The sequence below is a fragment of the Chroicocephalus ridibundus genome, chromosome 2, assembly GCF_963924245.1.
Source record: "Chroicocephalus ridibundus chromosome 2, bChrRid1.1, whole genome shotgun sequence".
Classification (NCBI taxonomy): Eukaryota; Metazoa; Chordata; class Aves; order Charadriiformes; family Laridae; genus Chroicocephalus; species Chroicocephalus ridibundus.
In genome coordinates this window covers 56,349,017-56,366,375 of record NC_086285.1, presented here as the reverse complement: position 1 = coordinate 56,366,375, position 17,359 = coordinate 56,349,017, and the positions used below count along the sequence as shown (strand labels likewise).

General features: G+C 41.6%; 1 protein-coding gene across 3 annotated transcripts in view; it reads right to left on the bottom strand.

Moving 5' to 3' along the window:
• The window catches only part of RALA (RAS like proto-oncogene A), a 29,343-nt gene extending 17,141 nt beyond the window's left edge, over window positions 1-12,202 (bottom strand). The window contains exons 1-2 of one of the 3 annotated variants that reach the window (XM_063325590.1): window positions 12,129-12,202; window positions 3,110-3,199 (exon numbers count right to left, since the gene is read on the bottom strand). The gene's annotated coding sequence lies outside the window, so the exon portion shown is untranslated. The remainder of the gene's footprint in view (window positions 1-3,109; window positions 3,200-12,128) is intronic. The other 2 variants (XM_063325589.1, XM_063325591.1) reach the window with 2 other exon arrangements.
• Window positions 12,203-17,359: the final 5,157 nt, after the last annotated feature.

Sequence of the window (17,359 nt, the reverse complement as noted above, 5' to 3'; positions counted from 1 at the left end):
CCCCACCCATCCTATAAATTACATCATGCTGCTATAAAGAACAGTAGTCCCCACATGCCCACAGTTCTGTGCTCTTAAGACATCATTGCAGGAATTGAGATCCCTCCAAGTAAACCACTATCCAGGAGTAAACAAGTTCACGGCCTTCTGGCAGTCCCACAGGGCCTTAGTGCCAGCTTCTGGGCACAGCCATGAACTACACAGCTGCTTCTGAAGTGAGAATAGATATGTATTACATGTGTTTTAAGTCATTGTTTCATCATTTTGTTACCAAAAAGCCTCTTTGGCATCCTGCAAGAAGACTTCTGGGGACACACGTCCATAAATTCCTTGAAACTTGTATGGAGCGGCACAAGAAAACCGTGACAAACTGAACAGCAGAAATAGTCTGGAACAAAATCACGGTCTTACGAGTTTAAACCTTCCAGTGTACTAAAAAAATATTAATGAAGCGGCTACCTTATCGTCCATATAAATTGCTGACAAAACATACAACACTCAAGCACAACCGTGTGTGTCTGCAAGGCTGATATAAACTGAACCTGCCACGGTCTGACTGATACTCCCATATTCTTCCTTCCGATAGCACTGGTGTTTGCAACAACTAGGTGGCAAAGCAGTTCAGAAGTCACTCTAGACGAAAAACTAACCTGTCCTGGTTTTTGGACAGATTAGCTACCTAAATAAGATTGATGGCACAAGAGACAGACCAGAAAAACACATAGCTGAGCACAGGGAAAGCTGAACTGCAACACCTCCAGCCTATAAACACTGTGGAAAAATAACGCAAGTGTTACAAAGTTCCTCAACTGCAATTTAGCACCTGTTGAAGATTCCTCACTTTTTTTTATAAGTTATATAACGGCTATTATAGAACATTTGGAAGAATTCTAGATACCTGCAATGGCTTATCTGGACTGATCCAGAGATCAGCAGGAAAAGAAGTAAACTCAAGCACAGCACCTAGGTTAACACCAGCAGCAAGCTTGTTTTCATAGTTCAATTGACTAAAGTTACACTATGAAGTAGTTTTGGTAATATACACCTTTACATGAGAGTCTAGAACACTGTTTCTTCTTCCTCAAGTTCATCACTTGGCTGGTGCCCTATCTCAGTCTATTCTAATCACTGAGGGAGGAAACTTAGCTTTCTGAGGTTGACAGTGTTGGAAGTGTCGCTTTAACACAAAGTGTAAGAGTCATGTCTTCTTAGATTAAGTTTCTAAACATGGAAATCTCTAATCTAGAATACTAACACAAGGCATTAATTTTGTATTCATTTAACATTATATACCATGAGAACAAAATTAACAGTAACAGCAGCCATGGCAGAAGAATGAACACTTACATTTCACTAGCCTGTTAAAGCTATCCATGCTAGAGGCTTGCATGGATTCATTCAGAGGCAAGACAGACAAACAGGTACTATGGTACCACAATCGATTTTCTAGCACAAGCAAAACAAAGGAGGTATGAAAGGCTGAAGAGGAGGACATCTGCAGAAGAGGCTCCCATACCAAATACCCATAAGCAAGTCTCCTGGCAAAAGTCAAATTACATTCATGGGAGATGCTATGTAAAGCAGCTTCTACTTCTAAGTTTTATTCAGCATTTGATATACAAGGGACTTTTCTCACCCTTCATAAAATGTAAGGGGCAAGGCATAGCCTACAAGGATGAATTTTAGTAACACAGGATCAACAACTCAGGGTCTTAAGTTAGTGCTGTTCAACTAAGGACTGAGGGAAGAACTTCACAGACACTTTTAAGCTAGTGTCACCAAAGACATACTAGTTACTGTCATTTTCACCCTATGTTTCAAGTGCAAGAAAGCACATTTGGAAGCTAACTTTTGACTGATAAGTCAGGCGTTACTCACACTCCACAAAGCTGCTGCTTCCAGCTATTCTGGAAAGCAACAAAAATGGAGTTACCTTGAAGGCACTACGCCAGAGCTTACAGCATGAGCCTCAGCAGTTCACTTTTAAGAGCAGTTCAAGAGTTCTGCATTCAAAAAGTTGCTCACAGTATATTCAGTATCATAAACCCAGCTTTTTTTTGTCAACCATACTTCAAAAGAAATCTCAGACACATCACTGTGTCCTTTTTGCCTCTGTACACTTACACTTCAACATTCACAAAGACATTTAAGGAAAAACATAAGCATTTTGACTTGGCTTCATGAAGTAAATTCTTTAAACAAAGTCTGAAGAAGGCTTCCAAAAGACATACCTAAAAAAATATAGGTTTGCCAGAACAAGTCCATAAATCAGGTCTTCCTCTAACACAAGTATCTCATTAATTGTTAACAATAAGTTCAGAATGTCAGATGTGCATTTTTTAGAAAAAGCAAATATCCATATGGCTATTTTTACAGACAGAAAGGATGACTTAAGATCCATACTCACTAAACCCAGACCTCCACCCAAATAGTTTCATTGCTCTATAAACAGGAAAGTTAACTTGTGACAGAGAAATCTATAAACAAATGGTATCTGCAAATCAAAACCAAGTACCCACTAGGCTCATGGCAGGCTGCGCTCAACACTTAAGGAATCTTATAGGAGGGATGCCATTCATGTATTCTGGCTGATAGAAGCAGCCTTGTTGTGTCGCAGGCATCTCACTCCACAGTGAGACAAGTTCTGATGCTGATAGCTCAGGAAGTTTATCCTGCTCAAAACTAAGTTGTTTTGCCTCATTAGCCAATCATATAGTATTATAGTGAAAACTCACATGAACACCCTTAAATTCTTTCAAGGTATTAGCACAGACAGAATGAACACAGAAGCCTTGTTTGAGTAACAGTCCTATGAAATTCTTGACATAGAAAAAGTTTAAGCTTTCAAATAAAGCATTTTTGAGGCAGGCACTGCCGCCTTCTGTGTGATCAGTGCCTAGCTGGATGAAGTTTCAACAAAAGCAGAGTAGGAATACCAAAATACACTATGCTTCACATTTTATTAATTGGCTTCTGGCAATGAAGGATGCAGGGAACGAGTGCTTCAGCAGGTGCAAGCACATTGATATCAAAGGCCGCAGCACAAATGGTGCAAACACACAGGAACAAACACAGGTCATTAGAGCAAGAGACATCAAGAAGCAGGTACCACCAAATTCTCTGTCTCCTCTTCACAAATGCAGGCAAGCGTTCTCTCTCCCCACATGCAGACTGCATCAATACACCAGCCAAATGGAACCTAATAAAATAGGAGCATGTTGGATTTTGCAGTTCAAAAAATTTCTTTTATTCCTCTAAGGAATCATCCAGCTGTAGCAAATAAATTTCATTAGTGAAATCTGACTTGGCAAAGTAAGTGACTTCATTCATTTTACAACTTTGCCATCTGTTTTACCACCCAATTACAAATGTGTAAGTACTCTTTTGTAGTATTATTGTAAGAGTGTTACTTTTGTAGCCATATTTTGTTCCAATAACTACTTCTCCTGTTTACATTCTATACAGTGCAAATTGCTCCTTCTAAAATCCTAATAATTTTTCAGTTTTATTCAGGGGAAGAGGATTTCATATGCATGACTCACTGAATGAGACTGGTTTGCAAATACAAACTTGTGATTAACCTTTTGAGTAGGTGATTCAAGGACACAAGTGGTTACAGACCTGATGTTGCATGGTAATACGGCATTCATGAAGTTGAAACACTGTTTAGTCTGATGCCTTCCCATTTTTAGATGCTGTTTATTCTAAAACTATTAAATTTATGATTTGAAAATTTGGTAGAGTCAATCTAGTAGACCTAAAAGACTCAATTGGGCAACAATTGTCTTTTAGTTCAATATCTTTGCCAATTATATGATACATGGTACAGTTCACATGTTGTGGGCATAAAACATGCAGTGGCTAGAAACAGATGGCATTTAGTTCATGAACCTAGCATGAAATTACTAGTATTCAGGTCAATTTATCAATTTCCACATTAAGTGCCAGTGCAAGGTGGTATTGATCTTGCCCTGCTTAAATTACTTATCAGACTTTTCTTGCAGTATCACAGAGGACATTTCCAAGTTAAATGTTTTCCAACTGTAAACTAGTAACTTTTAAAAATTGCTTTTTATTCCTATTTGAATTCTTATAACTCTTATCACATGCATGATAATTCAGAACATTGCAGAACTGTTAAATGACTGACAAGAATGGGTGTAAGTTCAAAGTTTTAACAGAACAAGCTATCTAAAAATGTTCTTTATACAGCAATGTATGTGAAAATCATAGATCAATTACTGAACACAGAAGCAAGCATAACCTTCATTTTAGTCTGTCTGGGTAACCAAGTGAAGCAGCTACCAAAAACTTCTGATAAACAACCTAAAAAATAGTTTTGCAATCACACTCCAAAGGCAAGGAATCTTGAAAAAGGCACCATTAAGCACGGTATACTATTGCACATCACTAGATGGGTCTCAAGCATGTCTGTCTTCCTATGGCCAAACACACAATCCAAAAGCTAAAGGCATTTCAGTGGTGGTCACAGACCAAATCCAGTTTATTTTAAAGGTCAGTGTCCCCAGGGAAGGACTACTGTAGAAATCTCTCTATGGTGAAATCCGATATCTTTATCAACAGTTAATTGATTTAATTCTACACATGTTGCAACACTAAACACTACCAAGTGTGAGCTGTATTCCTGTCCGTACACATGAGCTTTTAAATTCCAGTGAGAAGTACGTGACCTAATACCTTTTCAATGTTGCCTGTTGTAATATAGGATTTCCTCTGCCCTACAAAACCTTCACTACTGCTGACTTATGAAAACATTTTATTTCCAGCTGGTGACTTGCATACTGTCAATTCATCTGTAGGACTTCTAATAGCATAAGTTCTCCACAGAGTCAGAAGCTAATTTTACAGTTTTTTTTTTTCCTTAAAGGGTTTATTTCTTTTACCTTAATACACACACAGTCTGAGTCACGCATAAAGTCTGGAAAAGTTAAAGTGTTGTTAAACCCCATTCCTGTTGTTCACAGATAATGATCAGCATGAAAGATCTTAGTCTATTGAGAAACAGAAATTACGTGCCAGAGAATCTCTCTTTCAAACTACTGACAATCTAATAACAACTATGCCATCCTGACTGGGTTAGTTATGACAATTGCAGTATTTTATCATATTGTATTTCACTGTTCTTTTTTTTTTTAAATAACCTAGTATTTGTCTACAAGATTGTTTCTGCTTCAGTTCCTCCTCCCAAAACTAATTTTTCCCCCTATCTGTGAAAAAGTCTTACCTCCTAACTATTAGAAAGATTGCAATAGAAAACTTTGCTCCTCAAGCAACGAATGGTTGTCTTAAAATTTTCTGAACTACACTTAATATCGCTTTGCAATGCTCTTCAAAATACTCCAGTCTGAAGAAACTCACTTCAACTATGCATGTTATACACATGGTCTCAATTCTAACTCATACATCTTGCAGAGGAATGCTTTTGTTAGATTATTTCATTCTATTTGTTTTGACTTCAAGAGCTATAAAGCTCAACCTTTGCAAGAAGAAAATGCAACAGATTAGGTTAAACTTCATTTAACTTTTAGAAAAACAGACACTCTTCTACTAGAAAAGTTCTACATGTGCCAAACAAAGTTACCTAAAAAGATCGACTCAACTTTGCCAATAAGACCCAACAGAAAAGTTAAAGAGACAGGACAGTGAAGAAGTTCCTCAAAATTGAAAAACCTTCTAAGGTTTTTGATTGATTTCAAAACCAAGCATTCTTGGGCAAAGAGGAGTTAAGAAATTCTAGCCTTTTGGTGAGCAGCTGCACTATAAAAATCTTTCTTTTAAGTGTAATTGCAACTGTAAGCCCACCAGTAAAACTAATAACTGCAAGCCCGAAGTTAGTGATTGACAGGGAGCCAGTTGCATGGGAGTTTGTATGTATACAGGCTTTCCTAAAATATTTTATGGATCATCTATTGGCATCTTGAAGAACTCCATCTATCTACAAATTGATGGTCTCCCTAGCTCTAAACACAGGAAATACCAGTCGGCAATGCCTGCAATGGGATTCCTTAACAAATCACAAAGACGTTAAAGATGTGCAACATGTATTAGTTAAAATTATTTTCCCCTCACAGCACTAGCAGAAGGGCAAATAGTTGAGATCATGACTTAAGATCCAAGTTATTACCAAAATGAGATGTAAGAAACAAAACTGAGATATTGCTTGGATTAAGATTTAGAATTTAACTCTTAAGTCCAAAAGCCAGCAACAGCTCCTGCTCAACTGTTGTTACACAGCCACATCTGAGACAAGTTCTTCCCAGAAAGAACACTGCACTTGGAAAAACCACTTGGTTAAATATCCCTTTTTGATATTTCTGAAACAAATGCACCTGTATCTTTTTAATTAATTGTTCTAAAAATGGTCCTTTATGTTACAGTATACACTGAAACAAAATGACTACTGATGCAAACCAAATTAATAATTCAGACTAGCAGCTTTCTTAGTGTTCTTCATCATGATCCTCACTAAACAGGGGAAAACAATCAAGTACTAGCATTTTATGCATCTGAAGTTACAGTGGGTATCTTCCTACTGTGGTACTCCAACCTGTTACAGACCACCTGAATTTCATGATGGAAGTTACATGTAGCCATTTTTTCCTCCTTGCAACACTAATCACTTGATAACATTTTAGAAGGTGAACTTGCTTGTCAGAAAGCAGTTTCTGATATTTAGCCTAATGCAGCCACTCTTTAAATTCTGAATGACAACACCAGGCTTTATAGAGGAGTCCAGAGTGCAACACTTTCTTTCTAGGTTAAGTTTTCCTGTTTTACATATACCTTACTTCCAATGCATACGAATGAACTGGAATGTCAAAGCCATCATGCCTGATCAGCAGCAGACAAAAAAAATACACAACCTGGAACATGAAGGAAAGATGCTTTATTAAATTGTACTTATACAGACCAGCGCTGCATCACTGACTTCACAATGTGAACTATACCAATGTAAAAAAAATTTTATATTCATTTTCAAATCAGTGATAACTTCAAAAATGTAAGCACTTAAGAAGTCAGAGAACTCAAGTTGCAATAAGGTGCATGGAGCTATCAGTCATGACCAGACTGGTCCAGTCACTGGAGCATTGCAATGATCTCTTTATTTGGATATTGTTAAAAATAAATTTTGACGTTACAGAAGCCAGTTGTTAAGAGTGTGTGATTTAAAGTGTTATTTCTTAAAATACCAGAGTTCTGAGGACTGGATTGAATCTTTATTTACATGTTACATTACAAATGTGGAATTAATTGAGGTGGTTAAGTGTGTAAAAACTTTATAATTTAGGGGTGTCATACCAAAATATCTCTTCCACACAATAACCACTTTAATTCAGTATATGCTTTTCCTTACTTCGATCTCCATGGGTAACAGTGACAGATGATTAAGGCTGAGCTTCTACCAGCCTTGCTTTGAGTAGGGCCTTCGGATCTGTCTACTCAAACACCTTCCTTGGCATAACCTCACCACTCAAGGGTGGGTTTTGTGACTAATACAGCATGCCTGCAGAAATCTGTCACATTAACGTTGTTTTCCTGTCTGTATAGTTTCTTTTATTTTGAGGTCTGAAGTAAATCCCACTAGGGAAGTAGTTAATTCCAACACCACTTTCCATACTAAAAGCCCTTTCAGGAAACAGCACAGCTATACCAACAGGACTAACACTGGTACAGCCTTGAAATGACAGATTAGCTTTACCCTGCGCTGTCTGATGGGCTTGAATGGGAGTACTAGCAAAGAAAAGGACTGTACCACACATAGCTGGCTTTTAACGTTCTTCACTGAAGTTTCATGTCTGCAAGACTTCCATGTTTACTGCACTCTGTTTAATGTTGATGGAAACATTTCTGCCTGCCTATATGTGGGTGTTATACATAAGCATTCTCAGACAGCTGTAGACAAGGATCAGAGTTAAAGATCAAGTCTAACAGTGGCACAGAAGGGTATTAAGTTAGCATTTCAGAGAGTAAAATGAAAAAAGTACCAAGGCCTGAATGCATGGCTGATCCCTGCTACCTACCTACTAAGCACAGGTGCCAAGCTCCTTTGCAAAATCACATTTCCCATAATTTGCAGAAATACTTGTTTGGTCATACAGTGTATTTACATGCCATTTTTTAATGAAACCTTGTGGGCCACTGCACCAGACATTCCCACACTCCTGCATCAAATGAGGTAGTAAACTCACCGTTATAGAGAAAAAGACAATACATTAAATGAACTCTACTAGTAGGAATCCAACGCCTATCGTAATTGCTTGAACTAAGGAGCCAATATCACAAAATAAGCATCATAATTTCCACTAAAGTAACGACTGCAGAGTTACTATGCAACCAACCCTCTTTATATCTCTTGTTTGTGCTACCTTCTTTGCATTCTTGGCTCCTCTCCATATTAGCATTATAAACTGATTACAGCATAGCTTATTTTGAATTCTCTATAGTAACTGTCTTTTTCATTACATTTCCTCTCTTTATTTTGTCTAACCCCTCCTACACACCTCTTTCTCCATTTTTCCTCTCTATGCACAGCCTGGACACTTCAGTGTTACCAATCTATTGCCCCGAAAGCACTGGGAACTTTAACAGACACAAAACTAATCCTAAACAAAACACTAGTATTGAAGACTAAGCCACCTTCTAGGCAAAGGCAATCAATTCTCTCATCCAGTCATTCTAAGGCAGCATTATTTAGCCCATACTAAATTTCTTTCCAACTTGCTCCCACTCCTAAACCCAGTACTGCTTTTCCTGTAGGAATTTCAGCATTTTTTTGATGCTGTGTAGAGCTCCTAAGACTCAGAGTATAAGGCTAACCTGACAGTTGCTTGTTGCACATCCACCAAAGAGATTCGACAAGCAGCTGTGGCCACTGATAAATCCTTCGTTGGTAGGTGCTCACACTGACTCACAATAGTTAAGAAAACATAACAAGAGGCAAAACAGGATTTAATAACTCCCCAGTCTGTCTGCAAGGCACATTTTCTATAGTTAAAGTGACTCTAAGTTCTTTACGTCCACAAGGACTATAAATAATTCCAGATTCTGCAGACAGTAAGACTTACCAATAACATTTTATAACTACCCCGAGAGCTGATTTTAAGTACTGCAACAGACTAAAAACATATAACCATTTATTCCCTACTTAGTAATTTATAAAATGTAAAACATTTTGCAGAACATTCAGTGGATGTACAGTAATTATACCAACTGTTCTATTTTCTTGGTTCCTCACATAAATTCTTCGTAAAGTAGGAAGGAGACTTAAAATGCTTGTCCCATAATTGTGTGTGTGATGTGGGCAGGCTATAATGTGTTCACAAAAATGCTGTCACTAGCCTACCAAACTACCTTGTTCACTTAAAATAGATTTCAATTTAGATGCAAAGTAATTTCAATAGCTTGGAGCCATTAGAAGTTTACTGGAAGCTGGCTGTTAGCACTCTCAAGGGGGTGGGGAGTTCCCTGTCCAGAACACATGATCAGTGACTTATTCCCAGGACCACTGTATATTATAGCACTTGCTAGGGTGGCAAAACAAACAAGTCTAATCACAAAGTTAAAATGTTTTTCTCATATAATTATTTCTTCAACTCCAAAACTGCAGGGAAAATAATGCTGTTGTCCACTAGCTGAAATGCAGTTGCCTAAACAACTTTTTATGTAACAAGACACCGTACCTACATTACTATTTGATACCAGAGACTGCCATACATCAGTGTCCGAGACAGCAACATCCTTTGCCTCAGAAATTATTTTCTTCCAAGTCAGATGCAACTTGAAGTTTAACAGGAGTAAAAGCTCATTTTAGGCAGAACACCCCTGTTTCAGGGTAATCCCTTAGAGGGGCATGACTTAACTGAAGTTAAGAACACAATTGTTCTTACTGAAGTCAGTCTGAATACAGGATACACATGCAAGGTCTCCAACAACACTTATTTAACTGTCCTATGTTCCTCCTTGGTTGCTGTTAGCCAGCACTACCTTATCCTCACAGACATATCTCTCCCTGCCCTGCTCCTCCACTTCTTCCCCTGCTATTTCTATGGATTATTTATGCAAAGAGTACATGCCCACAAGTGACACAGTTTACAACAAATGCACAGCGAGGAGACATTCTAGCTCTCTTTCTTGGCTAAAGGTCCTTTTCTTAAGGTCTAAAAAAATAAAATAAAACCAACATTATTTCAACATTGTCAAAGTGCATGCAACTCAACGTACTTCACCTTGAAATGGTTATTTTTTTTTCCCCTTCCTCAAATTCAGAACATCATGACAATGTGAAGATGGAGATAAGGAACTTGCAAGAGTAAAGGAGTACATTCACTATTTAGTATCTCAGTTTATTTAACCCGACAGTCGACCTCTCCTGCAGTGGACTGAAGGCTTTTTTTCGGGCAAAAGCATGTCACACTCCCATTTTTACAGAAAACAAAAAAAAGGGTAAACATCTCTAGCACTGGCATTCCCCGTAACTTCTACCATTTGGAGGCTTCCACAAAAAACATCTGACAAGCTCTCACAAGCATAGACTGGAGGGTTTAAATAGACGTCAGAGGCTTACGTATCGCACAGTTGTTCTTCATTCTATTAAGAATGCTCAAAATTTGCCAGGATTTAAATGTTGAGGTACATGCAAAAGAAGAGGATTTTTAATTAAGAATCCAATTATAATCATTATTAATTATCCTGATAACTAACAGAATGACAATATCTTCTCCCAGTCCATGCAGCCCCTCTCTTTTCAGTTTAACTTTCTCTGGAAAAGACAAAGAACTGATAGCTTTTTTCACAGACCTCTCCATAACCTGTCTCCAGACACTGAAACACCAGCAGAGGTATGAACTGCTTCCAGTCGTGGAGTGTAATGGTTTGCACTGCAGAATGCAAAGTCTCTTTCCAATAAGAATTGAAAATGCAAGCACTTGAAACAAAACATTAGGGTCATTTTGAGTCTGAAAATAAGCATTTTGGCAGTCTTTCTGCCAGGACAGTTCCATGATGCTACAAAGCAGACACACAGATCATACATAAAAAATCTCTCTCCAGGTGACTCTTGGGATACATATGGCCCACTTAACATCTTCATTTTTTTAAAGAGACTCAATTAAGGAGAAGGAGCTGCAGTTATTAGCTTCCATTTAAGAGAAACCCAAAAGTAAGCACCAAATTATTTACCTAACCAAGTAGGTGAACACTGAAAGGCTCTTTTATTTAGGGAACTTAATAGGCATACTTTTTGCTTCTTCCTTTTGTTGCAGGCAAAGCACAAGCTATAGTTACCAACAACGCCTTTTAATGTGTACCACGACAGAAAAGAACAGCACACGAAAGCCAGCAGCGATTACACGTTACAGAAACGCTGCTCTTACTCATCCCCGAACTGCAACGCGCACACACACACACAGAGGCTCCAGCACCCGGCCGCTGACACGGCAGGAGCCGCCGCCGCGGCAGCCGCTCCCTCCAGCCCGGCCGGGCCCGGGGGATGAGAAGCTCCGGCTCCTTCCCCCGACAGCCCCGAGGCGCGGCCCCTTTGTTCGGGGGTGAAGGCGCTGCCGCGGCCGCGCCGCGCTCCGCCCTCCCTCCGCAGGTGCGGGCGGTGGCCGCGGTCACCCCGCGCCCTGAGGACGCGGCGGCGGGGACGCCGCACCTGCCTCCCGCGGCAACAGGAGGCGGCCGGACCCCGCCGCACTCCCACCCCCAGGGGATCCGCCGCCTCCTCCCCGCTTCCCTCAGCGCCCGGGCGGGCAGCGGCAGGCCTGGGGCGGGAGCCCCCCCAAGGTGGACGCCCGTAACCTTCAGGGAGCGGCCGGCCGCCGGGCCCCCCGCGGGAGGCTCCGGGCCGCGCCCGCCTCTCCCCACCCTCTCCCGGGGTGGGGCCGGCAAGCGCAAACCGCCGGCCGGGGGCGGCAAGCCGAGCCACAACGCCGACCCTCAGGCGGCTGGGCCGCGGGGAGCCAGCTCCCCCACCCCCCCAACCCACACACACACCGGAGCGCTGCCCCGGGCGGGGAGGGGGTCCCTGCGCTCTTCCCCCTCCTCAGCCCCGGCGGCGAGGCGGCTCCCCCCGACCCGTCTCCTCCACGGCGCTGCCCCCGACTCACCTGCGGAGGAGGCGGCGGCGGCAGGGCGAGCTCCGGTGCCCGCCGGAGGAGCGAGTGGGGAGGGGACGGAGGGGAAGGGCGGGGCGGGGGGAGCCCTGCTACCGCCTGGCGCCACCCCCGCGCGCAGGAAGGAGGCGGGGCCGGCGGGAGGCAGCTGCTTCCGGCCGAGCGCGCGCGCGCCCGTGCGCGGGGGCGGTAGCGGTAGCGCGCGGCCCCGCCCAGGAGGGGCGGCGGGGCGGGACCGGGGCGGTGGCCGTTGGCGGAGCCGTTGGGCCGTGGCGGCGGCCGGTAACGGTCCGGGGACGGAAAGCTGGCTGTCCCCCCCGCGGAGCCAAGCTCCAAGAACAGCTCGGGGCCTGTTCCTGGCGGCGGCCACCCTCCCCAAGCGCCAGGTGGGCCCCCAGCCCGGTGTTAAGGGGTGCGTCCCGCTCATCCCGGTGGCACCGTTAACTCGGGAGCCTAATGGTGGTGGAGTGCCCGCTTCTCTGCCTTTATTTCGGACGAATCTTTTAAGCCAGGTAGTGAGGGAAACATCGTAGCTTCATGTCTGCTCCTCCTTCCCCCCAGATAATCCCTGATCTGGCAAATAGATGAGGCATGTTCTGCCATGGTAAGGAGATAAGTTCCTAACATCTGTCGCTAGATTTATAAACGCAATTATTTTTAGTGGTGAAAGCAGAACATGAGCTTCCTCAAGGGGCAAGTACAAGCTGAGGAAACATTTAATATACTGAGTTTAAGAAGAATTATCACTGTCAGAAGGGAACATGAAGCACTGAGATTGTTAGGTTTTTTTTTTTTTTTTACAGTCATGGACCAACCCATGCACGAAGGGTTTTATAGATGCCAGACAAAACATGGGGATGTGAGAGGAGAGTTTCCATGTTAATAATTCAAATAATAATAACAATGATGCCTTTATAACTGTATCTCACTGTTAAATTATTTACTTCAGTGTGAGAGTTGTGTAAACACAGCATGATTTAAACTCCTAATTTAAGTGATGTAACTTAATATAGAAATCGACTGCTTAGTATGTGTTTTTGTTTTATCAGGCTGTAACCATTCAGGGACGACACAAATTGTTTTGATCCCTTCCCTCCTCCTCACAATTACGTGTTTTAAGGTAGTTTCTAAATTTGGAAATTCCAGTTTTTATTACCTCAGCTGGAAATCTTTGACCTGAGTGTTCGTATCATGCAGCCATTGTGCTCTATTTGCAAAGCAGGTGCACTTTAAAATCATCTTTGTTGTTCTCTGTGCTCAGTTTTTTTCAATTTTTGACATCTTGGACGCTTAGCCAGTGCTTAGTCCATCTCCCTCTAGGATTTAGTTTTGTTGGCCTCACGTTTCAGTATGAGCTAATTTTTGCGTATTCTACTGAGTTTGAGAAACCGTCAGCAATAAAGGAGCAATCCAGATGCAGTTCATTCTGATTAAAATACCAAAATACGTTCATTTACAGAAAGAAATGTTGGATTCTGTTAAATGGGATGGGGGTGGCAGGGAGGGAAAGCTGGTGATGCTGAGTCAGCAGAACAGTCAAAATAAGACACAGAACATCTTGGATATTTCATGACAGGGAAAAATTTGCATGCTAGCTATGATTAGACTTTTCATGAGACCATGAAAACGTTGGAAGAGTCTTAGCATGACCCTGTACACATATTGATTCAGGGGTTTTCAAGAAATCCTGGACCAACTTCTGTAGCACTTTGAGTATCTATATAGTGTATTACATCTTAATATGTATTCCAGAGCCCTTCTGTTGGAAGAGTGGCTGAGTCATTGTTACCATTAATGCTGTGGTCTGCAGCCATTCAATACTTCCGTCATGGTTTGGGCCAGACTAGGCATTGAACTGTCAACTTCCCAAGTGCACAGAGAAGCCAAGGATGATTATTCCCTGTTTTCAACACCTGCATTCAATCATGCCCTGAAATCACACACTTTTAAAAATCATTTAGCTGCAGAAAAGGTGTCAGTGGTGGTTGACAACATGCACATACAGTCAATCCTGTTCTCCCTCTCTTGTTTCCTTCATCTTTTCTTGACCGGTAACCGTACTCCTTCCCTTCACATTGTGTGGAAGAGAAGCTCCATTGCTGAAGTCAACCAAGTTTTTGTATTGATTTTAATAGCAGTTTACAACATGCCTAAATAGTATCAAAGACATTGTTTTGGTCATTAGCGTTACAGTTCAGATCAGAAGCGCACCTCTGAAACTAAGCTCTGATTGTCCTGATTTACTCTGCTTTGATTTGCATTGTAGAGTGGTCTTGGAACAGGCAAACTGGATTTGCGTAGGATGGGACACTGAGATGCACTGCAGCAGTGTGCCTCAGGCACTTCCACTGCTCATGGGCATTCTGTCCAGGACCAGGCTAGAGCTAGTCCAAAATAACATCAACCCCCGCGCCCCCGTAATACATATAGTGTTGTTGCCAGGACCTTGATACCAACTGTTTCACTCTACGGAAATGTCCATTTTGCACCATACTGCTTGTTAGTGGTCATGCCCTTTGTCCTTTTGATCTCCCTTTAGAACTATCTTGTTTAAGGCAACAAAGGTCATTTTACTTTGAATTTTTGTCCCGTGGCCCAAGCTGCATATCATAAGGCAATAAAACCCAGTTTATAATATACCCTTCATCCTCTGTTTGTGAATTGTCCCCTGGCACCTTGCCTAAACCAAGTGGAAAAAATGAGCTCTTTAACCCAAAAGTAACAGAAATATTTCCATGAAAATACATTCTATTAATACTTCCTATTCAATTACTAGGTGACGTTTTAGGGTGTGACTCTGGCTCCTCGGGGTAAGAGTGCAACTGATCAGAGGAGCGTAGGTATTGCAACTATTCCACTCCATTGTCTGCATAGGAACTTGGGGTTGGGCAGCCCAAGGTAGCAGCAAGTTTAAATTGCTCACTGCTCTCTGGTGTTTAAATGCTACAGCAGGCACTTAAAACCATATAGACACATTTGCAATGTGGCCCAAAGGATGATTGTCCTTTGTTATGTGTTAGCATATGTGCCAGTACAGCTCTGCACATAAAATACTGGCAGAGAAAAACTGCAAAGTGTAATTAAGCAGAGATGTAATTATAATTGTGTGCTTGTAGTATTTGCATTATGTACCATAATACAACTAAGAAATCAATTCATATTGACAAGAATTTCATTTATTTTAAAAAGCTAAAGATACAGTAGACGTGTCAGACAAAACATGTCCACATATTTGGGAAAAACATTGATGACCAACTTCCTTTCCCAGGAAACAAAAAATATTTGTTCCCTTTACTTTAGCACACACTTTATGGCACACAATATAAATCTAGAGTATGCATAATTTAACACTGTGATTTTATCTTATATTTCTGTTGACACGAATGAATGAACCAAAGTCTTTGGAAAACCTCCTTATTACGCATAAAACATCTATTCTTCCTTCAAGATCTCAATAAATCTTCCAGGGTGAGCAAGACGTAATTTTTCTAAGGGACAAAATAGAAATGTAACAAAACCACTTACTGGTTTTTGCGGGCACCCTCCTATTTCAGCCCAGAATCGATTAGCCTGGCATCTGCTGGGTCTGTGGGTGTGCGGGTCTTTGTGTTGTGAAGTATTGCTGAACTGAAATCAGTACAGGGAGGTAGGATTTCCTGGCATTACAGCTAATTTCTTCTCTTTTATGCTGGCAGCACAACTATATTAGAATTTATTAGGCAACATTTTATTATGTATTTGTGATTTAATGGAGTTTCTAAGTAGCAGGACTCAAGGAAATAAACCACCCAGCTCAAATCCACCATGTATTCTGGGGAGAATCACCCCCCTAACAAAAGGAAAGACCTAGAAGCTTTCACCTGCCTCCAGTTTGTACCAGTTGTGAGAAATCATAAGTAACAATGAGTGAAGAATGTGGTAAACTATTGCTTGGCTAATTATCACCATACTCATACTTCCCAAGTTTGTAACTCTCTGTACTTTTGTATAAAAGATAGTCAGGTTTTAGGGAGACACTACGCTTGAGGTATATAACTGACATTACCAAATGCAGACATGGTACATAGCTCCCACTTTACACAACAGAGAGCAATGACTGCCTTGAGAGGGTGGTGCAGGTATTAGGGGGTTGACTCTCCCTTGGAGTGTGCATGTTTATCTCCAAAAATTAGGAGGAGAATCTGATGTAACAAAGCTTATTTTGGTGCCTGCTTTTAGGCAGTACAACTCCAAGTTTTAGGGGACAGCCTACTGGATTGGGGTAATCTTAATTCTACTCTGTGCTGGTTTTGGCTGGGATAGAGCTAATTTTATGGGGCTATGTTTTGGATTTGTGCTAAAAACAGTGTTGATAACACAGGGATGTTTTAGTTATTGCAGAGCGGTGCTTACACAGACTCAAGGTCTTCTCCGCTTCTCACGCTGCCCCACCGGCAAGTTGGCTAGGGGTGCACAAGTTGGGAGGAGACACAGCCGGGACAGCTGGTCCCAACTGACCAAAGGGATATTCTATATCATATGACATCATGCTCAGCAGTAAAAGCTGGAGGAAGAAGAAGGAAGCAGGGTGGATGTTCAGAATTACGACGTTTTGTCTTCCCAAGTAACTGTTACGCGTGGTGGAGCCCTGCTTTCCTGGAGATGGCTGAACACCTGCCTGCTAATGGGAAGTAGTGAATGAATTCCTTGTTTTGCTTTGCCTGTATGCATGGCTTTTGCTTTACCTATTAAACTGTCTTTATCTAAACCCATGAATTTTCTCACTTTTACCTTCCTGATTCTCTCCCCCATCCCACCAGGTGGGAGTGAGGGAGCAGCTGCATGGTGCTTAGTTGCCAGCTGGGGTTAAAGCACAACATATTCTCACAGTGTCACTAATCTGCTCTGATCTTGGCCAGTCCGTTGTCTGTCCATTTCCCATCCCAACTTTCAGCTGCCTTTCATATTTAGAGGTTAAATTCTACACGGTAGGAATAGTTTCTCTTTCTCTATGCTTTTGCAGCACATACAACTCAGGGAATATTTTTGTGATGTGCACAGATCAGCTATTCTCAAAATGAAGCAATCCAGTCCAGATTCTGAACGCTACAAATCAACACACACAAAGGGTGTGTGGGCAGTTGTTCCTACTACTTTTGCTCAATGCAAGGACATCTTAATCTGTCATCTGACAGAGGAGCTACCCATCATCTGTGACTGCCTCCAAACCTGTCACATGCGTGCCC